Source organism: Canis aureus, chromosome 10 (genome assembly GCF_053574225.1).
Source record: "Canis aureus isolate CA01 chromosome 10, VMU_Caureus_v.1.0, whole genome shotgun sequence".
Lineage (NCBI taxonomy): Eukaryota > Metazoa > Chordata > Mammalia > Carnivora > Canidae > Canis > Canis aureus.
In genome coordinates this window covers 74,370,257-74,394,094 of record NC_135620.1, presented here as the reverse complement: position 1 = coordinate 74,394,094, position 23,838 = coordinate 74,370,257, and the positions used below count along the sequence as shown (strand labels likewise).

At 44.4% G+C, this 23,838-nt stretch overlaps 1 long non-coding RNA gene across 1 annotated transcript; it reads right to left on the bottom strand.

Annotated features, from left to right (window-relative positions):
- Positions 1-17,262: 17,262 nt before the first annotated feature.
- Positions 17,263-20,055, bottom strand: LOC144322741 (uncharacterized). The gene is made up of 2 exons (XR_013388383.1): positions 18,670-20,055; positions 17,263-17,669 (listed from the first exon to the last, which is right to left on the bottom strand). It is a non-coding gene; the product is annotated as an uncharacterized LOC144322741 (long non-coding RNA).
- Between the last annotated feature and the right edge of the window lie 3,783 nt (positions 20,056-23,838).

Sequence of the window (23,838 nt, the reverse complement as noted above, 5' to 3'; positions counted from 1 at the left end):
CTGAGAAAACAATACGTAATGAATAGAAGTGGGATTTTCACAGGATTTAGGCATAGGTGTTCATAATAACAGTATTTACGAATCAGCTATACTGTACAGCTGATATCCATTTATTATCTCAATAAATCTCATGACACATATGCCACTATCATCCCCCATTTTCCCAATAAGTAAATTAATCTTTGGGGATTAATTACCATATCCAACTCCACAGGGCTTGTTTTGAATTTCTATGCTTTATTTCCTTCCAAAGGCCTCTCCTTCCCCATATGCTGCTGCAGCTGATTGGCACAGAGACTCCCAGCCATCCAGTGAGTCACAAAGTTCCCAACCAGAGTTTATGCTGAGCAATGTGAAACGAATCTTTCCTATTATTTCAAATGACACTGGAGGTAGATAGGAAGGAGGGATTAATGAAAATTCAGGTTTAAAGGATTTAAAAATAATAGAATTGTACTGAATACAGGTACATCCTATGGCCCTTTAAAGAGTAACAAAGTCAATTACTTGAATCGGGTTGACAAATGGCTATCTTGGCCAGGCCCATGTAAGACCTGCTCTAATAATGACCCTAAATAATTTGTAATTATCTTATACATTCCGCGAGGCTGCACCTTCCTTGGGTGTTCGTTTCTGTAGTCGGTGCTTAAGGCAAAAATTGTGTATGGTCTAAATTGCCCCTGAAAATCCCATAAGTAGTAACAATCACAACCCCTAAGTAGATAGGACTTCGTATGTGCCAGGTACTTTGTATGTAAGTACCGTCAACCCTCAGAACAATCCTATGAGGAAGCCCAATTATCATTCCCATTTTATAGGATAGGAAACTGTCACAGAGAGATTGAATCATTTGTCAGCGTCCTGTCGTTATTAAGTGCTGGTTCTGGGAGTTAGAACTAAGTAATCAGCCCAGCGCCCGAAACCAAGTCCTTGACCCCTGCACCCCTACTGCCGGTTATCCAGAAAATACAACACCCTTCCTCATTTCAGCGGCTGACCTGGTTTAGGGGCCATGGTGTATAATCAGCTCCCTAAGCAACAGAAGCAGGCTCCTGAGGGTAAGATGCTCACACTCCAATGGGGCAGCAGTGGACTGAGACTCCCTCCCTGGTGCGGGCGCAGCTGATGTGCCTGGAGCTTGCCCACCTCGAGTGGACTGCTGAGAAATTTTCCAAATTAAATTAATATTTAGATTTCTCCCTCTGCCTCTCTCGGCCTTGCTTTCTCACAAGGTTGACATTTGAGTAAATTTAATGCCTTTAGCTTTACACTTGTTTTTGCAGCAAGGACTCATCAACCTCGTCGTGTTGCTGGCACTGAAAGTACCCCCGCCCCCCGCCCCCAAGTTGGTGGTGTTCAGGATGTCACTCCGCTCTAGGTTGTGAATTATTCTCCTTTTGCTGGAGACTAATGATGAGTTGATCCCAAAATTCTTCTTGAACCATTCCATTTCCCAACTCAGTTTCAAACCCTGGCTTTATCTGTGGATATGCTTGGGTTCCCCGTTAGATACACCTGAGCTCCGGACCTACTCCCTCCAAACTGCAAATTAGTGAAGTGTGAATTAGTGAGTTAACTCTACTCATATCTTCTGAATTAATTCTTCAAGCACCTGCAGCACACCCTGCACTGAGGTAGGTGAAGCTCGTGATACAATGGCTCCATGCTTGGGCACCTGGGTGGCTCAGTCGGATAAGTGTCTGCCTTCGACTCAAGTTTTGATCCCAGGGTCCTGGGATGGAGCCCTGTATGGGGACCCCGCTCAGCAGAGAGTCTGCTTCTCCCTCTGCCTCTCCCCACTGCTTGTGCTCTCTCTCTCTCTCTAATACTAAAATAAAATAAAATGAAATAATAAAATAAAATAAAATAAAATAAAATAAAATAAAATAAAATAAAATAAATAAAATAAAATAAAATAATAAAATAAAATAAATAAAATAAAATAAAATAAAATAAAATAAAATAAAATAAAATAAAATAATTAGGAAAAATGGCCCCATACCGCAGTCCTTGCCCTTAAAGTCATATAGGATTTACAAACATGGGTTAGTTAGCGGATCACAAAATACACACATTTTATGATCCTGAATTTGACATTCATGAATGCAGGTAATTTGTCAGCAAGGGAGGGCAATGTCAACTAAATCTTGCAGGAAATACTATTTTGAAGGGAGCAAGACATGGAGCAACGTAGAAATCAACTTCTTTTCTTCAATATCTACAGTATTAGTAATAATAGTAGGAATAGTGATAAATTTTACTGAGCACCTATATGCTCTAGACTCTCTTCCAGGTGCCTTATGTGCATAATCCCTGACAGTCATCATGACGTCCCAGTTTGGGTGTTAACAACCCCATGTTGTAGATGACCACGCTGACTTCGCTAAGTGTCACTGCTGGGATGCAAACCCAAGCAACGCCTCCTCCCTCTGCCTTCTAATGGCCTCTGCTGGCTCAGCGGACCCCGTGCCGGTTCAAAACACAGTGCTTGATTTGCACTGCCCTCATCAGGTGCATGATCCCCTTTGTCTCTTCTGTGTAACTTTGGAGATCGGTAGGGAAGGCAATACCAGTTCCATTTTGTAGGTGAGAAAGGAGACAATGACAGGAATACAGTCATTCATTCAAAGATATTTTGTGCCCTGCACTGTGTGAGAAGCGAGGGTCCTGTGGTCAGCAGACATCTGAGTCCTGGACTCTCGGAGCTTGGAATTTTATGATTCCTTAATTACGTCACCAGAGAACCACAAATCTAACGGCATGCTGGGGTCCTGCCATTCAGGAAAAGTTGAGGTGCCATGAGCATGTACCTTCCACCACCAGGTTACCCGAACAGACACAGGGGCAGTACTGTGGGTGCTCAGAGGACCAGGGGGAGACCTGCAGAGGCTAACCACGTAGAGCGAGGCCCTGAGGAGACCTAGGAGCTGTGTGGGGGCCTCTGTTCTTTCCTGTGGGGAAATGGAGGGACTGATGAGTTCTAGGCAGAGGGGTGCCTTTTGCATTTTAACAAACGTCCCCTCCCCGTGGTGAGAGGGGAGGAGGTACTGAGCAAGAGCTGGGGTGGGTGCAGGGAGGCTGGAAGGGAGGCTCCTTCAGGAGTGGGGAGGGGTTGAGGAGGGAGGGGAGGGGAGGGGGTAAAAGGGGAAAGGGGGAGGCGAGGGGAGGGGGGTAGTGGCCTCAACCAGGATGGAAGAGAAGTCGGTGGATTTTAGAGATTCTTGACATAAAATTAAGATAATTTGGAGACTGATTGACTTGGGGGTTGAGGAGAAGCTGAAGAAATGGCAGAGTCGGTCACCTGGGGTCCACGTCTAGGGCTGCGCACAATGTGACGAGGCTGCTGCCAGGGACTTGTTCTTAATTTAGATCTTAACTATATCTGGGCAATGAGCAGGGACATCGAGACTAGGGATGTAGAAACTGGTTAAGAAATGAGGCCACTTCCCACGTTCCTCTGTGGTTTTTGGGATGCTGGACTTGTGGGAATCTGTGGGGGAGTCGTGTGTAGGGGTGTGCGCGCGTGTGTGCGTGCGCGCGCGTGTCTAGGGGAAGGAGGGAGGGAGACAGAAAGAGAGTTAACTTTTCTCTCCTGCCCCAGTTTCTATGAGCTGCTCTGTCTTTTGTGCTCTTTGCCAAGAGGAAAGAAAACAGATTGTTCTTGCTCAGAGCATTCAGCTGACTCAACTGGTGCCAAACCAAAAAAAGCCCTAAGAACATAATAATAATTGCTCATGTGTACACAGCACTTTACAGTTTACAAAGGACTCCGCATTACACTCCCGAAACTGTCAACCCTGTGAGGCAAGCAGCCTGCTATTAACTTTCCTTCCATTGGAAAGACACGGAAATGCTCCGAGGGGTGCAGGGACGGGCCCAGCCTCCGGCGCCTTTCTGTCATCCTGCTCTGACGTGGCCCTGAGTTCGGGTTCAACTGCCACCGGCCAGGCCCACTGCATTCACACAGAAGGGGGCCCCGTGACTTGGGGACGGCACATGGCCCGTCCCCGTCTGCTAGGCCCTGTCACACTGGGCAGGTCTCCCTCAGCATCAAAACGGGGACTCCCACTGTCCCTCTCCTCTCAGATGCGAAAACAGAATTGGAGGTGCCCAAGGTCAAGCCGAAGGTCAATCAGCCAGCCGCTGGTGGAGGCGGGAACTGGACCCACGTCTTCCACTGCCCGTCACTCCTGCTAGGACTGCCGATCAGCTGATGGGGAGAAAGCGACGCCCAGGTCCGGAGAGAGACACAAATGCTCAAATACTACGTGCGGAGAGGACGCTCTCACGTGCAAACCCCCAGATCCGGTGACAGCTCTCAGCCCAAGGAGGCCAGGTCGGCGGCAGGGAGGAGGGGCCGGGTGAAGAGCAGCTGTCGTTGCGATCTCCTAATTGGAAATAATTGGGATTCTGTCTCAAACCACAGAGCCCTGATTTAGCCAACTCAGCCCCAACCAGGAAGCATCTGTTGCCATCTCCAATGGCAACAGTTCAATCCCCACTCCAGCACACCAGTCCTCCCTGCCAACTGGCAGGCGGTCACCGCTCAGAGCCTGCAGGCTCCCCGATCCAGCCCCGAGGCCCCCGTTAGGATCCAGCTAGGTCAACTTGTCAAGTTAGGACAGAGGGAAGAGCTGGGAAGCGCGCAGCACGATACCGGCGGCTTTGGGTAGAGGGATCTAGAGTTCCTGAGGATGCCCCAGGCTCCGTGCTAGGAGGCCCGTGCACGCAACTTCATCTCACAACCCAGTGAGGCAGGGGCTAATGCCAGGAGAGGGAGAAACCGACTCAGAGAGGTTATATTGCCCCTCCAAGGCCACACAGCTAGTGGGTGGTGGAGCTGGGCTTAGATCTGCTGTCCCTCTGGTGCCAAGACCATGCCCTTCTCCTGCCTCCACTCTTCTTCATAGTTCATCATCTCTGTTGCTCTGAGACTCTCTACTGGGTGTATTCCTGATGTTATTTCCATTTCTCTCTCAAGACAATGATCGAGATCCACCTCCTCTTTAACGCTCCCCCTTCCCCTCAGGTGCAAGTGTGGGCAGAGAGTGGAGTGTCCCCCAAACAAAGGAAGCCAGAAGGAGACTGCAGAAGAATCCCGCAGTTGCTGAGCAGCAATTGTTGGCTGTTTTTATATCACCTTGCTTGTGGGATGCTGGAAACCGACTTCTGTTTATTATGTTAATGAATCCTCTGTGATTCTCCATTGCTTATGCATAATTAAGATGGCCTTTAAAAAAATACCTCCTCCTAGAGTTTGGGAAAACTGAAGTGTTTGTTTGGATTGGTAATAACTAATAACAGAAAATATGGCAACTGCTTCCAAAAGAGCTGCAAGGAATGAGCTGTTGGATGGCACAAGGAGGATATTGAAGGCAAATCCGAAGCATGGGGTGGAGGGTGGGTGGGCCAGGGTAAGGGAGGACATTGTTCTGCTCTCTTCCGGTCACCTTGTTATGAGATGTTCCCAGTGCCATGTTTTGGGAAGAACGGTGACAACAAGATCAGGCCCAAGCAAGACGTCCTGGATGGCAAAAGGGCTGAAATGCTACAGTGTAGGGCTTTTAAATGAATGGCTCCTCTGGGTCTCATCTTCCTCATCTTAAAAATGAACAGGGGGTTCCTGGGGGGGCTCAGCGGGTTGGGCATCTGACTTTTGGTTTCGGCTCAGGTCATGACCTCGTTGGTGAGGCTCTGTGCTCAGCGGGGAGTCTGCTTGACTTTTGGTTTCAGCTCAGGTCATGACCTCGTGGGTTGTGGGATGGAGCCCCAGGTGAGGCTCTGCGCTCAGCGGAGAGTCTGCTTGAGGATTGTCGCCTCTGCCCCTCCCCCACTCACAGCTCAACCTCTCTCTCTTTCAAATAAATAAATGAATCCTAAAAAAAAAAAAAAAAAAGGAACAGACTGAATGCAATTGGTGTTTCTTTGCTATTTGTTCGTTGGTGAGCATAATATAGAGTACTGGATCATGGATCAATCGGAGGATCTAGGCATCACTGGGTATTGATCACCTGCCATGGGCCCGGTGCAACTGCAGATGCTTGGACCACGTCAATAAATGTGGGCCTTGGTTTCGTGGAGCTCACATCCTCGTTGTGTGGGATGAGATAAGCAAGCGAACCCACATACAGAGAAAACGATTTGAGATCGTGATAGGGTTATTATCACCGAAACAAAGCAGGACAATGAGGGTCGAGTGATAAACAACGCCTGAGAAAGTGAACAGTTTGGTGTGAAGAAGGTGATATTCAAGGTAAGGCCTGAATGCCCGGGAGGAAGCGGACAGGCACGGACCTGCGGCAGGACATTCCACGCGGAGGCAGCAGCTGGAGCGAATTTCCTGAAGCGGCAGCCGGGGGAGGGGGGGAGGTTTTGCAGTGGGAAGAAGGCTGGGGTGGCTGCGGCTCAGTGACATAAGGGACACGGTGGTTAGAGACGAGGCCAGAGGACGAACAGGGTTAGATCAGGGAGGGCCGGGCGGGGGGGGGGGGGAGGATGGGTTTAAGCCCCAGGATGGGTTTTAGTCCAAGTGCCATGGGAGGGAGCCTTTGCAGGGTTTCTGGAAAGGAGACCCGTGAGCATCACAGAACGAGCAGTGGGAGCCCGGCCACCACACAGCGGGCATGACCGCGGAGCTGATGACGGTGTCTGGAGGATCCCAGCGCCCCCTCGATCCCATCCACATCCCTCCTCGTTGCCCGGAATGCTAAGGCTCCTCCTGGCGCAGGTGTATTTGGATTAGGGCCGCTTGGCTGACCCGCAGTTCTTAACAACAACCCTGCGTAGTGCTGAGCCCAAGGGCCTTTGAGCTTATCAGAGGGGATGCAGCGGCTTGAACCACCCGCCCCGGGGTCCCACCCCGCCTGCTTTGCCTCCCGGCCCCAGTGGCATCGGTGGGTTGAGTCCACTGCTGGGTAGGACGACAAACGTCCTTATAAGGACCGATGTTTCATCAGTGACAGGGAGGGAAGGCGTAGCCTCTTCTGTTCAAGTCCCAACATTCTTACCATCTCCTCCGTGAAAAATTTCCAAATTCTTATACTACTATTTATTTGCAAATGTTTTATTTCTTCAATTTTAACCTAAGCTTCTACAGCACTAAATCCCTGCCTGATTTATATTTAGGTGGGAGTCTTGCCTTCTCACTGGCCTGAAAATATCTCAAAGGTGGGGACTGTGTTTTCTTGGTGGTGTTTTTCTATCCAACACGGCGCCTCTTACCTAAAGGATTAGGTACTGGAGAGTGTCCCTCCCCCGAGATTCATGTTGAAGGCCTCACCCGCGGTGCCTCAGAATGTAACTGCATTCAGAGATAGGGCTTTTATTATTACATTTTTTAAAATTTTGTTTACTTATTTATTGATGAGAGACCCAGAGAGAGGCAGAGACACAGGCAGAGGGAGCAGCAGGCTCCCTGCGGGGAGCCCGACGTGGGACTCCATCCTGGGACCTTGGGGTCACGGCCTGGGCCGAGGGCAGGTGCTCCACCGCTGAGCCCCCCAGGGAGCCCCAGAGATCCGGCTTCTAAAAGGCGCTTCGGGTAAGATGAGGTCACATGGATGGCACCGTGAGGACACAGCTACTGTCTTTCCAGAAAAGGTTGGGGCCCAGACGTGAGTGGGCCCGGGTCCCTGAGACATGGGGAGGGTGTGGCCACTGCAATCCCAGGAGCAGGGCGCACAGGCCACCATGGCCCCCAGTCTCTGGGCCGGGGGCACAGTGGGCATGTTTGGGGGTGCGGCAGCCTGGCTCTAGGGGTCCTGGCTCTAGGGGGGCCCGGCTCTAGGGGTCCTGGCTCTGCAGGGTCCTGGCTCTAGGGGGGGCCTGGCTCTAGGGGTCCCAGCTCTAGGAGGGCCCGGTTCTGTGGGGTCCTGGCTCTAGGGGGGCCCGGCTCTAGGCGGCCCAGCTGTGCAGGGTCCTGGCTCTAGGGGGGCCCGGCTCTGCAGGGTCGTGGCTCTAGGGGGCCCAGCTCTGCAGGGTCCTGGCTCTAGGGGGCCCAGCTCTGCAGGGTCCTGGCTCTAGGGGGACCCGGCTCTGCAGGGTCCTGGCTCTAGGGGGGCCTGGCTCTAGGGGGGCCCGGCTCTAGGGGTCCCGGCTCTGCGGGGTCCGGCCTAGGACCAGCACTTGCCAGACCAAGCCGACACTGCCCCCTCCCCGGGAACCCGCTCCCCAGGCCCCGAGCACTTGGTCCGCATCAGGTGCATGGATCTAACCAGTAATAACAGGGTCTGAGGGGTTCCCCCAGTTCGCTGTGCACCAGCCCCCCAGCCCCCCCTCCCCGCATCTGCAGGAATCACGGCGGGGTCACGGGGTCACACTCCAGGCAAGGAGCCCGAGGCCCCAGGAGCCCCTTCACCGCGACAGGTGGTTCTGAGCGATGCGCAGGCTCCGGGGGGCTGAGGCGCGCGCTCCTCCCAGGGGTGGATGGGGGTCGGGGGGCACACAGTCCCACTCTCTGCCCACTGCCTGCCTGTCCGTCTGTCCGTCGGTCGGGTCTGGGTCACCCGCTGAGCCCCGCGGAGCAGCACCGGGTTCCTGCGCCCTACGAGGCCGGGCCTCCCTTGCACGCCCCTGGCCTCAGGGGGCAGAAAGCACAAGCTTCCCCGGGTCCCCCCCGGGTCGCCCTCCTGCCTCCCTCCCCCGCCAGGCCTCAGGGCGCAGCCCCGGGACCTCCAGGAGGTCGCCGTGACCTTGGGGGCCGCCGTCCAGCTGCAGCGCAGGCTCTGCCCCCAGAGGGGTTGTTCCTGGAGGTCAGGGCCACACACTGGCGCCCAGGGAGCCTTGGGGCCTTGGGGCCTTGGGGCCTTGGGACCTCGGGGCCTTGGGGCCTTGGGACCTTGGGACCTTGGGGCCTTGAGCCTTGGGGCCTTGGAGCCTTGGGGCCTTGGGACCTTGGGGCCTTGGGGCCTTGGGGCCTTGGGACCTTGGGGCCTTGGGGCCTTGGGACCTTGGAGCCTTGGGGCCTTGGGACCTTGGGGCCTTGGGGCCTTGGGGCCTTGGCCTCTCTCAGCAGCACGTCCCTGCTCATTTCCAGGCACCGGGGGTGAACAGTGCCAAGTTCCAACCCCCCCATCTTTAATTACCGATCACCTTGCAGCCCCAGACCCTCCCACTGCTGCCCAAACCCTGGGATTTTTGCAGAGACAGTTGGGCTGCACGTCTGTGGGTGGCTTAAGATCCTGTGAATTACGCAGATCCTGGCTCTCGTATCATCAATTATTCTGGTCCCTCATGTGGGCCCGCGTGGGCTGCATCTTGTGATTTCTGGTTCTCGCCCTGCAGGGACTCTTATCAGCCTGACCTTTTGAGTCACTTCGTCGCTGAATTGCTTTTCTTAATTTGCAATGCCCCCCCCTCCCCACCACCTTCTGCCTTTTTCTCCCTGACACCCATTCTGACTAGCACACTGGTTCCTAACTTGCATAGATACATTCTCGGTTCCCTTTCTCCCTCTCAAGTGTGAAGTTTATCACCTGAAAAAACAAATCAAGTGTGACTTTTCCCCCTTTAGTTTCCTAATCATTTTAAAGCACTGATTTATCTCCTGAAATAATGGGAACAGGACAATGTTCTAAAAGGGTAATGAGAAAAGAAAAAAACTTTCCTTGCTTTGAGCGTTGAATTCACTTTTACTTTAAAAATATAAAAATGTATATGTACATATATATACACATACACATACATATATATAGAATATATTTATATATCTTACATAAAGAATAGTGTCCATAATAGAAAAATTAGTTACTAGAGGTAAAACAAAAGAAAATAAAATGTATAAATGTATTTCCGGATATAGATGCAATTTTATTCCACAGTCTACTGGCAGAAATAACCCCCTGAGGTCAGCCGCTCTGAAGCATTCTGTTCCCATTCTAATAAAGATCCAGTGGCATTTATGCAGGGATGTGCTGCCAGGTAATTCTGCTACTGCTGCTGCTTCATTTCTATAGTTCCCTGAGCCAGAATAATGTCAACTTCTAAAAAGCTGGAATCCGGGGAAAGCGAGGTTGCTGCGGACCCCTCCTTCCCAAATCGTGGAAAGACAGCCACGGAAACCACAGGTCCTATGCAGGTCCTGGGACATGCACTGGGCTCCCTCCTTATATCTCTCTGCCCAGCCAGGAGGGTGCTATGTGCTCTGGTCCATGCTTTACTTCCCTCACCGAGAAAGCTCTTTGCCAAATCAAGGGATTAAACATCTGCATCTATATTTGATTATAATTGTCACCCTTTCTTTTGCTGTTTATCTGTTGAAATCAGCAAATATCAAATAATAACGGAATGCATTAAGATAGTATTTATCTCCCAAGACTTCCTAAGTGCGTCATACAGTGGAATCTATATTTAGATCTTGTTGATAAGGTCACTTCCTTGGCTAATGCACTGTGTGCTCCAGTAGCATTTTAATTTATAAATTTTGGGGGCTTTTCTAGATATCTTAAGGTTATAGAATTCTAATATGATTCTATTTGATTAGAGGGTATACTCTGGAAGATATTTATTTTTTTAAAATTGTATTGAGGTCTATTTAATAGTCCAGCATATTGTCCATCTTGGGAAACACTTTATATATACTAGGAAAGATTGTACATTCTATAGTTTCTGGGTATAGTATGGTATAATTGTCACATACGTCAATGTGGTCGATAGTGTTATTTGTAGCTATATACAGACTGACTTTTTGTTATCTATCAATCACTTTTTGAAGAACAGTGTTAAAAATCTTCAATTATGATGGAGGATTTATCTCTTTTTCTTTAATTCTTTCAGTTTGCTTCATGTATTTTAAGATCTTCAGTGATGATTGAGGATTTATATGTTTTCCCCCTTAATTCTGTCAGTTTTGCTTTATGTATTTTGAAGCTCTGTTATTAGGCGTGTATACATTTATGATACTATGTCTTCCTAATGAATTGACTGTATCAATTGTTGCTCTTTATCTCTGGCTACACTCTTTGCTTTCAAATGGAAGCCACCTTGGTAAGAATTGTTTCAGGTAAGGATCACCAGTGGATACTAAAGCCAGTAGGAAAAAGCTTGCAGAGAAACAGCATATTTGCATGTTTTCAAATAATCTTCTTTTTTTTTTTTTTTTTTTGGTTTCAAAGAATCTTCTAATAGGATACTTAACTAATGACAAATGCAAAAATAGTAACATTAGAGGAGAAAATCAGATACCCCTTTGACTGAATGATCAAGGTTAATCACTAGAAATAGAACATAAATAGACATTTTCTTCCTAATATTTTGCAGAGAAAAGAACACAATATCACTCCCAATATACTTCTGCCAAAAATGTATAACTTGAGCCTAATCATGAGGAAACAACAGACTGGCCCAATTTGAGGAACATTCTACCCAAGAACACCTGTGATTTTCTAAAAACTCAAGGTCATAAGGGATTTACCCCAAAGATACAGATGCAGTGAAACACCAGGACACCTGCACCCCGACGTTTCTAGCAGCAATGTCCACAATAGGCACACTGTGGAAGGAGCCTCGGTGTCCATCAAAAGATGATGGATAAAGAAGCTGTGGTTTCTGTATACAATGGGATATTACTCAGCCATCAGAAACAACAAATACCCACCATTTGCTTCCACGTGGATGGACCTGGAGGGTATTATGCTGAGTGAAGTAAGTCAATCTGAGAAGGATAAACATTATATGGTCTCATTCATTTGGGGAATATAAAAAATAGTGAAAGGGAATAAAGGGGAAAGGAGAAAAATGAGTGGGAAATCTCAGAAAGGGAGACAGAACATGAGAGACTCCTAAATCTGGGAAACGAACAAGGGGTGGTAGAAAGGGAGGTGGGTGGGGGGTGGGGGTGACTGGGTGATGGGCACTGAGGGTGGCACTTGATGGGATGAGCACTGGGTGTTATGCTATACGTTGGCAAATTGAACACCAATAAAAAAAATCTCAAAGTCATAAAGGACAGAGGCCAAGGAGTCATTCTATGTCAAAGGAAAGGTAAAGGGACATAACAATTAGGCTCAACATTTAATCCTGAATTAAATTCTGAACTAGAAGAAAAACTACACTTACTACAAAAAAGAAAGAAGGAAAAAAGAAAGAAAGAAGAAAGAAAGAAAAAGAAAGAAGAAAGAAAGAAAGAAAGAAAGAAAGAAAGAAAGAAAGAAAGAAAGAAAGAAAAAGAAAGAAAGAAAGAAAGAAAGAAAAAGAAAGAAAGAAAGAAAGAAAGAAAAGAAAGAAAGAAAGAAAGAAAGAAAGAAAGAAAGAAAGAAAGAAAGGAAGGAAGGAAGGAAGGAAGGAAGGAAGGAAGAAAAAGGAAGGAAGCAGGAAAAAGAAAGGAAGGAAGGAAGGAAGGACCTCAGTGGGATGACTGAGAACAATGATCTGTAAATTAGATAATACAGTAGCAATGTTAATTTCCTGATTTTTATCATTGTTTTCCTGCTTATATAAGAAAATGTCCTGACTTGGGGGGAAACACACAATGAAATATTTGTGTAAATGAGAGTTATGTATGCAGCATATTCCCAAGTGACACAGGAAAAAAAAAAGGATCTGCAGGCTTGGGTGTGTGTGTACAGATCTTCATGCAGGGAAAGAAGGGGAGTGGATGGGGGAGCAAGAAGAGAGAGAGATGCAGAGAGAGTGACGTTGTGAAAAGCGGAGGTTAACGTGGAGAATCTGGGTGCAACGTATGTAGAGATTCTCAAAACTACTTCACAGTTTTTCTCTCTATATAAGATAATTTTAGAATTAAAGGGCTCCTTTACTTGAACTCTGTTTTGTCTGATGTTAATATAGTCACTTCAACTTTCTTCATCGTAATGTTTGCATGGTATTTTTTATCGCATCTCTTAACTTCTAAACTACCTGTGACTTCATATTTAAAGTACTCTGCAAAGCAGCGCATCTTGTGTTTTTAATGTAGTTTGATGATCCCAACCTTTTAATTGGAATGTTGAGTTCATTTAGATTTAATATTGTAATTCATATACCTGGATTTAGGTCTACTATTTTCTTATTACTTTTCTATTTGATCTTTACTGCCTTCATCTCAGTTAATCAAATATTTTCTAGCATTTAATTCCTCTATTGGTTTTTTAGCTATACTTCTTCACTTTTTTTTTCAGTGATTACTTTAGGGATTCCAATATGCATCCTTAAGTTATTATATTCTACTTTGAGTTAATGTCATTATTTCCAGTAAGTGAAAGATCTTTGCAACAGTAGAGTTCTGTTTATTATCCTCTTTTTTTTATGGTGTCACATATCTTCAACGTGTGCAATATATATATGTGATATTACAATTACAATTTTTGTTTTAAAGAATCATATGTATTTAAATATATTAAGAAAAAGAAATTTTAAAATTTAAAATTTGTCTTTTCCGTTTACTCTTATGCTTACCACTACCTATTTCTGTACATCTGTCAATTTAGCATGATGAACTTCCTTCAGCATTTCTTGGATTTTCAGTCTTCAGGAGACAAATTATCTCAATTTTTAAACAATCTAAAGATGTCTTAATTCTGCCTTCATCTTTCAAGGATATTTTCACTGGGTATGGACTTTAGCTTGACCATTTCCCACTGCCATCCCCAGCACTTTAAAGATGTCATTTGATTGTGTTTGGTTCTCCACTAATTGTGATGAGACATCACTTATCATTTATATCTTTGTTTTATGTGTCTCATGTATCATTTTCTTTGGACTCATTCAATATTTCCTTTTAATTTTTGGATGTTTGACTCTAATGTTCCTAGATGTCATTTTCTTTGGGTTTATAATTTTGTGAGCTTTTTTTTCTCCTTTTCCTCCTGGATGTGCTTGGGTTTATAAGTTTATGTCTTCTGCCAAATTTGGGGAAAATTTCACCACTATTTATTTGTTTTTCTGTCCCATCATCTCTTCTCTATACGCAAATTATATGGATGTTGCAGTGCCTGATACTATCCTGCAAGTCATTAAATCTTTGCTATTTTCTTTTTCACTCTTTGTATTTTCTCTGTGCTTCATTTTGGCTAATTTCTAATATTATGTCTTCAAGTTCACTCATCTCTTTTGTGGCTATTTCCAATCTGCTATTCCACTAAATCAGTGGATTTCTCATTTTAGATTTGTATTTTGTTTCTAAAAACTCCATTTGGTTCTTCTTTATAATATCTACTTAGTTGCTGGAGATTCACTTATTATGACCACACATTCTTTTAAATTCTTGAATTTTTATGATAATTGCTTTTTTTTTTGTAATTTCAATAGTTGGATTATATGAAGGCCAGTTTCCAGGTTTGGGCCCACATTTCCCAGATTTTCCACATAACTAGTAATATTTTCATTATTATTACATATTGAAGAGTGTGGATACTATACTATTGAGGCTCTATTTTGATATTCTCCTTTCAAGGATGCTAAGTTGTATTTTTTTCTTTTCTAGAAAGGCAATTAATCTGTTATAGAAAAATTCCATTAGCAGCATCCCTGTGAATTTACCACTCAGCATTTTTTTGAGAACCTCCTGCAATGACTGGCTCAGTCCTCCTTGAAGAAGTCTAACTCTTGACCATCAAAATCTCTGATAGCTCTGTTAAAAATGTTGGTTCCTTTGTGTTTAACCATCATATGCTATGTTTGTGATTCCACCCAAAAGCCACAGGGGTAAGTCTGTTGCCTTTCCAAATGACAGCCAGAATTTTCTGGGAGAGGTTTTCAGATTCTCAGAGATCTCAGTGTTTTAAGTACTTCATTGTATGTAGTTATTAGAAAGATCTCTTTTCTCTGGATTATTCGAGATATTATAAATAGGGCTTGAGAGGAAAGACTCTGGAACCACACTTCTTTGAGTTCAAATCCTAGCTCTGCTGCATTATCTTGGAAAATTCCTTAACCTCTCTGTGCCTTAGTTTCCACACCTATAGAATAAGAATAATAATATGAGTTATCTACCTATTAGACTGCTGTAAAGATCAAATCATTGGTATATGTAAAAATAATTCACAGTGCCTGACATACCATAAGTGATGATCTGCTATTATAGAATCAAAATTTCCTTTGAACCTTTCAGGTATATCATCAACACAAGTAGATTACCTACGATCTACCTCAATAGAAGCATTTTTTAAACTGCTGTTGAGAATGAGCAGATAATCCATGTTTTAAGACAAAATCTGGGGCAGTAATTAGGATGGGAGAAAGATGTGGGGCAGATGGCATAGGACCAGAAAGTCTCACTATAACCTGTGAAAATGCAAAGATCAAAGCAGAGGTTCGCCTTTGGTGTGTCTTGAACCTGGCTGCATCAGAACATTTGAGGAGTGTTTAAAAATTTTCCATTCCTGAGTCCCATCTCAGACCTACTAAGTTAGAATTGCTGGGATGGGCCCTGGGAATTTTCATGTCTTTGATAAGTTCCCTAACCCCCATTCCACTCCATTCTTGAGTCACTTAATCAAGCATCTTGGTGGCATAAATTCATGAAGCACAGTTTAGGGCCCTGGGCGGATTACTTTTAAGGATGATATTGGCACGAGCATCAGCAGCTCCCTTGCTCTACTGATGGATAAACAACGCAAAGGAGAAGTGGCTTGACTTTATTCACCCTGATAACAAATCAGAAGGTGAGACCGTATGTCTACCGACTTCCCAGCTGGCCCTTTCTCTGACACACTCCTGTAATGATTGTTTTAGTCAATTTAGAGACTGGGTGGGCCCCTATCATCTGCTAACGAGGCCTCTGACAAATGATCCACCTTGATTTTTTTTCCTTTGCGAGTGTCATTATCATCTCAGTTTATCTCTCTTGAAAATTGGTACAGTCCTGACCTTAAAGAAGTGGGATGCTGTGAAGTATAATTAATGTTGGAAGTCCTCAGATGCCTCCAGATGAAAAGCACCACATTGATGCACAGTATTACCATTATTATAATTTACCAGTTGCCGGGCTCTCATCACCTGCTGGGCTGTGTGTTATGTTGCATTTGAAAGAACAAGAAAGAAAAGCAAGCACGTGAGCGGCTGCTTGGAAATCCAACCTGACCTTAGACTTGTTCATTCCTTATACCTGAGCATCAAACCCATCTCAGATCCCAGGGGGGATTCAGAGATTCTACAGCTCCTAGAGAAAGCTTGATGAGAAGCAATGGGATAAAGAGGAGTGAACTCTGACTTCAGAAGTGAATGATGATGAGCTTCGATCCTGGGCCTCTGGCTTACTAACTACAGGAGACTTTTCACCAACTCTTGGTGTAATGGAGATAATGCACAATTTCGATACCGTTGTTTACAGGAGTAAATGAGATAACGTAGGCTAACTACTTTACATAGTACGTGAAACTGAGTAAAAGCTGTCGAATGATGGATTCCAGGAAAAACAAATATGCAAATATCCAGGAGAGAGAACAACGACAAAGGAAGAACAGTATAGTAGACCCTATGTGTTCTGTAAAGATTACACAGTTATACTGAAACAATCAAGAACACAATGTTTAGCTAGTGCTATTTCCAGAGGAAACAAAGGCAGGAGGATGGATGTCTGTGAATTTATTCTGCTCTTATAGCAACACTCTGCTAAGGGACTTCCGCTGTCTCCATTTTACAGATGTGTAATTGAGGCTCACAGACTTGTGCTCACACATGTCAGCAAGGGTAGAGATGTGCTGTGACCAGGGTTCTCTTTGTCACCTGACAGCTGCCTTTCATGTCCACGTGGTAAAGAAAGTGTGTGATTAGTAGTCACAAGTTTTGCTTTGTTTTTAATCCCAACATATGGTTTTGTTTGACAAAGTTGCTTTTGAGAATCTTAAGAAATACAACTGTCTTTTTAACACCTCACTGTTAACGTTATTCTTTTCTTTTGCTGTCACAGCTCTGCAAGGGAAATGGAGAGTGGGGATCGTCATTTCCGTTTCACTGACTTGGAAACTGAGTCCCAGAGAGCGCTGGGACCAAGAGAGCAACTGATGAACATACTTTATATAGAGATCAGATGCTTCTTTGAGGTTTATATACATTCTGCTTCTTTGTTTTATTCCTGATCATATCACACATTTTTACATGATTTTATTTATTTATTCACAAGAGACGCAGAGAGAGAGAGGCAGAGACACAGGCAGAGGGAGAAGCAGGCTCCCTGTGGGGATCCCGATGCAGGACTCAATCCCAGGACCCCCGGGTCATGCCCTGAGCTGAAAGCAGGTGCTCAACCACTGAGTCCCCAGGCGTCCCTAATCAGATGATAATCTTAAGGCATACAGTGTAAAGGTTGTATATCAAGCAGAGCAGAGATGTGAAAACAAGCTCTTCTTTATCCCCCAAGGGTAGACCCAGTTAACCTTTCACCTAACTGAAAAAGGTTCTGGAAGATAAACACTTTCTCTCAAACCAGTAACAGGAGCTCCCAGGTGGGATATTTTGCGCTTGAGATATGCAGTCCTCAGTGGCTCTGGCCCCCCGCTCTGTGTCTGCACAGCAGTCCAGTCACGTCTGCAGGGGCGAGTAACAGCCTTCCTCGCCGTGTCCCCTCAGAAGCAGGAATGGGCAAGGGGTCCTGCGAGGGCTGAGTGCTGTAGGGTAGGCACAGCTGAGCCTGAGACACAGGGAGTCTCACCGAGGCCGAGGATTTTATTCTGCTTCCCTCCATCCTGATTAATTTCATAGCTAATGACTCTATGGACTTGGTGATGTATGATGCTCTGTCGGGGACAAAAAAAAAAATGAACTTTTACTAATAGAACATCTTCATGCAGTGAAAGGTTTTGCAAACGAATGTAACTCACACAGAATTATGCTGGCAAGGGAGTCCCAAGGAAAAAATTTTCTGAAGACCAGGGAGCAAAAAAAGGGAGACCTACTGTAGAGGGCAGGGAGGGAGATTTTTTTTTTTTTTTTTAAGGCACAGAAAGAAGAGGATGACGTATGTATATTTAGAAAGATAAAGAGAGACACACAGAGAAACAGACTCAGCTTGAGACAAAGACTCAGGGACAAAAGACAGAGATATAGACAAAGTCGGTCCTATGTAAGGACACATCTGGTTAATCCAGTGAGTAGACTCAGAGGCATTCAATAGTAGTTTGTAAACATTTTCAGTGCTTTTCTCAAATGATAGCTGCTAGACATCTGCTGATTGAACCAATGCATATACTGAGCACCTTCTCTGTGTTAGATGCAGTGCCGGAACCTGGAGATGCAATAGGCAAGAACACATGCAAACCTGCTCGCTAAAGTCTAATTAGAAAGACATTCATTAAACAAAGAAGAATAGAAGTAAATACCCAATTTCAATATTGCAGTTACAGTGATGGATAAATCCATGGTTATAGAAAGGCATGTTTAGCAACTAAATGGCATCAAGGTGTGATATAAATAGCAAAGAATAACAGAAGCATAAAATCTATTTTTCTCTTCATGCGATTAAGGTTTAGAGAAGTGGAGGGGCTTGACCACGCTCACAGACTCAAACGTATCTAAAACTTATATTTATTACATTAAATGGGACTTGGATCATAGATTTTTCTTTAGAAATTAAATAATTGTGGAATAGTTCTACCAGGCAAAAAAGGATTTGGGCAGCACGGCCATCCGTGTGCCCACCACTGACTGCCATATTCTGGAGATCTAAATTTGCACCCACTAGGAAGGAAAAAAGGTAAACTGAGGGCCATTTCACGTCAGCTTCCCTAGTTGCATTACCCTTTGACTTTCTTGACACTCTCACAAAGCAAATGTCACATCCCTTCTGCAGATGAAATCACTGAGATTCAAACGATTAGGTGACTTTCTCAGGTGTGAAAAGCTTATAGCTGGTGTAGTCGAAAAATTTCCACCCAGGTCTATTTAAGCTGATGATCTTGCTGAGAGGCTTCCTGATCGAGGACAAAAGGCAGGAAAAGGATTGAGATTATTTTGCCGCTCTGACATTTGAAAACAGGACACCAGGATACATCTACTTTCTCTTCTGACCTCTCCCCCTTCTTCTTTTTATCGGCTAGATGATTAGGAGATTTATTTTTGTTCTGTAAGGACTATTCACATGTTCACTCCCACTTCGTCTCAGGTCTAAGAAACGTTGGCAGGAAAAGCAGCACACCTGTTCCTCCTTTTCCACGTTTTCCCTTCCTGTTCACATCAGCATCTGAAGCTGCCATACTTTGTTAGCTCATTGCCATGATCTCTGAGGGCAATATGCTGCTAACTCCCAGCTGTTGCTATGGTGACCGTGATGTCATAAAATGACACTACCTGTTTGAACGAGGGTGATGATGAATTCTTTTTAATCTAAGATATTAACTTCACGAAAATATAGAACACTGGCTGTGAAAGTGGAAAAGAAACTGAGTTATGCAGAAACCCAACATTACAGCATATTTTTCTTCTTAGTAATCAAGTTGGACTCGACAACCTCCATATGGTCTTTTCCTGCTCTAAGATTTTATAATTATGGGAAAAGATGAATAATTACTTCTCTCAGAAAGAAGGGGCATCATTGGCGTAAGGTTGAGAGGACTGCGCTTTAAATAGGACTCTGAGCTGAAGGGCAGGGTGGTCTCCCAGAAAAATCGTTTAGATCTGGGCTCACTTCCGTTGAGCATTTGTGAGTCTTTCCTTTCTCCCAGCCTCAGTCCCACCACCTGTTAAATAGGAATGAAAGCATGAAGCTTTCTGCAAAGAGTGAATAAGAAAACATGTTCAAAGTACTTGGCATGCAGTGGTTCTACTTAAATATTATTTTCTTAGCTTTAAATACTTGCAAGGATATGTCATTTCACAGCATGAACTCAGGCAAGTCATTCTATTTCTTTTAGGCATAACAATTTTGTTATCATTTATAGAAATGAAGAGAGTTGGAAAAAAATAAAGCTAAAGGAGATATAGAAGCAGATGAAAAAAAGGGATAGATATGGTCTTATTAAGCTCATTGAGTTCTAGAGTCCAGAATCTAGAATGTTTCCATGAAAAGACTTGATGTGCGTGTGTGTATTGTTCCTTTTAACCATGCGATCAATTTCAATTGTCAAATATGACAACTGATAGATGGAGCAGAATACTTAGGCCTTTCCTAGAGAGCACTGCTGAGCGGAATTATGCCCATGGAGGGTGGCCTGGGACTTCAAACTAACTATCATGGCTGGTTGGATTGGAGATACTAGACCTGAAGGGAAGGACATTACAGAGAGAGTCATTCCCAAACCTGTGAAGCTGTTTTACATCCCAAAGGGATAAAACTTGCTTGATTTGGCCCTGGAAATCAGCAGAAGGGCCGCTGAAAGTGAAAGAGTATGGACTTTCGGTAGAACTTTTGTAGGATCAGATTTCTCAGCAGGCAAGTGTGAAGCCTTCAGAGAGACTGAGTTCTCCATTCTTAGAAATTCCTTTTCAAGTTTCGGGAACTTGTTGGGGTGCTAGGGTGCATAGAGGGTCTAATGCATGAGATAAAGGCGCACACTGGCCAGAAGAGGGACTCGGAAATAGTGAACTAGACACGTCCAAGTTCAGTAATCAGTTCTCTGATCCAAGGGGACATTTTACGGACAGATGGCTTATATTTGCTCCAGAGAGCAAAGTTTAAAAGTTATGCACACACCAAAATGCCTGCAATGGAAATTTCTGTATAAATGTGAAATTTTCCTTTTCCCCTCCAGCTTTGATTCAACTGCTAAGGTTTTTACATTCTTTGGGCGTCCTCAAGAAATGGGATCTCTGGGCAACTATGAGAGACAGTCGTTTGTGACTGACGTAGGGATAGTCAGGGTCACAGTGGACAGTGCAAAAATAAAAAATAGTTTATCCTTGATTAAAAGTAGTTCCACATGAATTCATTAACTGGCTATGATCATATAAGGCTCTGTCTGTTGATACCCCAAAGTAGCATGGTGATATTGTGGGCTAAAAAAGGGGACATCTAAAAAAATGAAACTATTCCAAAAAGCATTATCCTAAGTACCTTACGATAGTACGATGGGCTGTAGAAAAGGGGGTCAGGGAAGGGGAGAATATTGGTCAAATATGGCTGAATGGGAATTTCATGCCTCATCAGTCATAGATTTGCTCATCTGTGAAATGCTCTAATGTGTTTTTAAAATTTTATGGGTAGTCATTATAAAAATAAGCACACCATAAGCTGATCATCTTGAACCATAGTCCATGAAGATGCTGGTGGACAAATAAAAAACAAATATTGCAGGGCATTAGAAGTTCTCCTGTAACTATTCAATTCTGAGGGTGATCCGAGCATCTCAGCCTAGGGCTCCATTAGGTGCCCTTAGAAGTATGTCTCTTCTAAGGCTCCGCCAGCCAGGCATATGACCTTGGGCCAAACTATTCCTTCTCTGGGCCTCGATTTCCCCTTTTGCACATGGCCAGGCCCATCACTATCTAGCAGTGAGCACAGAACAGGTTACAGGATACTAGTGTTAGTCCTAGAACCCTCAACTCCATGACCACTCTCGTGGTTCTCTGACCTCTTTGAGTCTTCTGAGATTTATGATTCCTGCTTCATTCTAGCTGCTTTCACTGAAGCTTACAAGGTCCTTCAGCCAGACTGTTGGTCTTGTTATTTCATTCATCCAACAAATAGATGCCAAGCATTAAGCTAGGTTTGAAAGCTTTTTCTGAAAAAGGCCAGATAGTAATGTATTAGCCTCTGAAGGTCATAGGGTCTCGTTATCAACCACTGTTATTCAGCTCTGCCTTTAGTACAAAAGCAGCCATAGTATATAAACCAATGGGAATAGCTGTGGTCCAACAAAACTGTATTTTCAAAGCAAGGGAAGGGCCAGACTTGGCCCATGGGTTGTAGTTTGAAGACATCTGAGCTGGTTGCTGGGATCATAAGATGAAGAAAATGTGGTATTTGATGACAGAGTTCAAAATTCTATAGCCCATTGTTTTTTGTATTAGGCCAATGAAATTGTACTTCTTTTCCTTTTTATACATATGTATATTCTTCTAAATTGATATATAATTGACAAAGTTTCAGGTATGTGACATAATGATACAATATTTGCATATCCTGGAAAATGATCACACCAGTAAGTCTAATTTCATGCCGCAACAACAGGATTCACAAAGACATTATGGCCCCCAAAGCCTAGAATGCTTGCTATCCCATCCCTTGCAGAAGGTATGCAGAACCCTAATACAGAATAACAAAATGGTTATTATTGAGTAATAATTAAGAACAGGATCTAGGAGTGAGACAGATATAACATCTCAAATCCCATAAAATGCTATTAATAATAACAAAAATAACGAAGGGTCAGCTACGTGATAAGCATTTTACTAATAAATTGGAAAAAAACCATATTTAATGTGCTAATCACAGCAATTATAAAGCATAGTAATTATTGTTGCACTCAATTTACAAACTCAGAGGTAGTTTACCTAAGCCATACACCTATTAGAATATAAGAATTCAAACCCAGCTCTGTGTATATCTAAAGCTTAAGTTTAATTTATCTAGATCATGAAGGATGAATAGGAAATTTGCCAAGTTGGGGGAAGAGCATCTGAGGTAGAGAAAGCAGCCTCTGCAAATGCACCTAGACATGAAAGCCCATTCAAGGAACAGAGAGGAGGCATCCAGAAGCAAGGGGTGGCTGGACTGGGCAGGGCGATAGGGCTGGATTATGAAGAGGCTTGGGTGCCAGGGGGAGTTTGTTCTTGCAGTTTCTCTAGCCAGGGATGGCTGGTGTGGATAGGCTGCTTAGCCACAGTGGAGAGTATGAAACCCCTGGGTTTTCCCACTTATTAAATTTTCCTTGCATTATGACAGCCTCCAAGATATCAGTAGTGACTAGTTATGTCACAGGCAGTCCTTGCTTATTGTTCAGATTCTTTATTGAAGCGAGCAGTGCTCATCTTACTTGAGACGCTGCTTTTACGACACTGCTCACCTCTGATATTTATTCAGAGAAATTAAACAGCCAAAATATTAGTCTGTGGGGCTTACCATGGAATCCAAGGCCTGGCTCATTTCAGAGGTGCTAGGAGATGTTATTTTAAAGTAAGTGGAGGAATGCAGTAGGACACTCTATTTAAGGACAACGCCAAGTGCTTAGAAATGGCTCACGTTTGAGCTTCTGTTCACGATCCAGAGCCATCAACATTAGACATGAGCAGTCTGCAGCTTCCATACTGTCCAGAAAAGAAGACTGGGCCCCAGAAGGGAATGGCCTTCCCTGGATCACAGGACTGGATGAACACTGGTTTTGTGCCCGGAAAGCTTTGTGATCTGGGTTCTAGATGGGTCTGACTGGCCAAATAATCTGAATATGGGTGATAAGCCATTTGACTGCACGGATAAAAACCGCTCTAAGACTCTGGCACAAGCAAGAGAAGATGTGGCCTCTTCAGAAAATCATGCTTAGTAAAAGGATTGATGACTTCCATAGAGGAAATTTAGTACTTAGAGCTGCAAGGCAGGGGACATCTCAATTCAAACTATGGACATACTTTCCGTGAATTAGAAATTACAGTGGGATGATCCAAGTCGTAGGGTCTCTTAGAGCTTGCTCATCATTTCTACCCCCAGGAAAATCTTACGACTAAAGAGAATACAGATGTACTCATGGGAATCTAGGGAAGTATAGCTCCAAATGGATTCTAAAAGTACAAAATTCTTTTGAAGTCTTCTGTTTTACGGTAAGATGTCATATACAGTTTGCATTAAATTCAACAATACGTCCTTTTTTGTTTTGATACAGTCTTTGGAATGTTCATTAGCCTGTAAAATTGATCCCTGGCACACCCCTGCAGGTATAGATACGCTAATTTGAGAAGCAGCACCTGATATCATGTAATAATTAGATCATAAAATCTCAGAGCTGAAACAGGTTTTGGAATCACCCTTTCTGATTACCA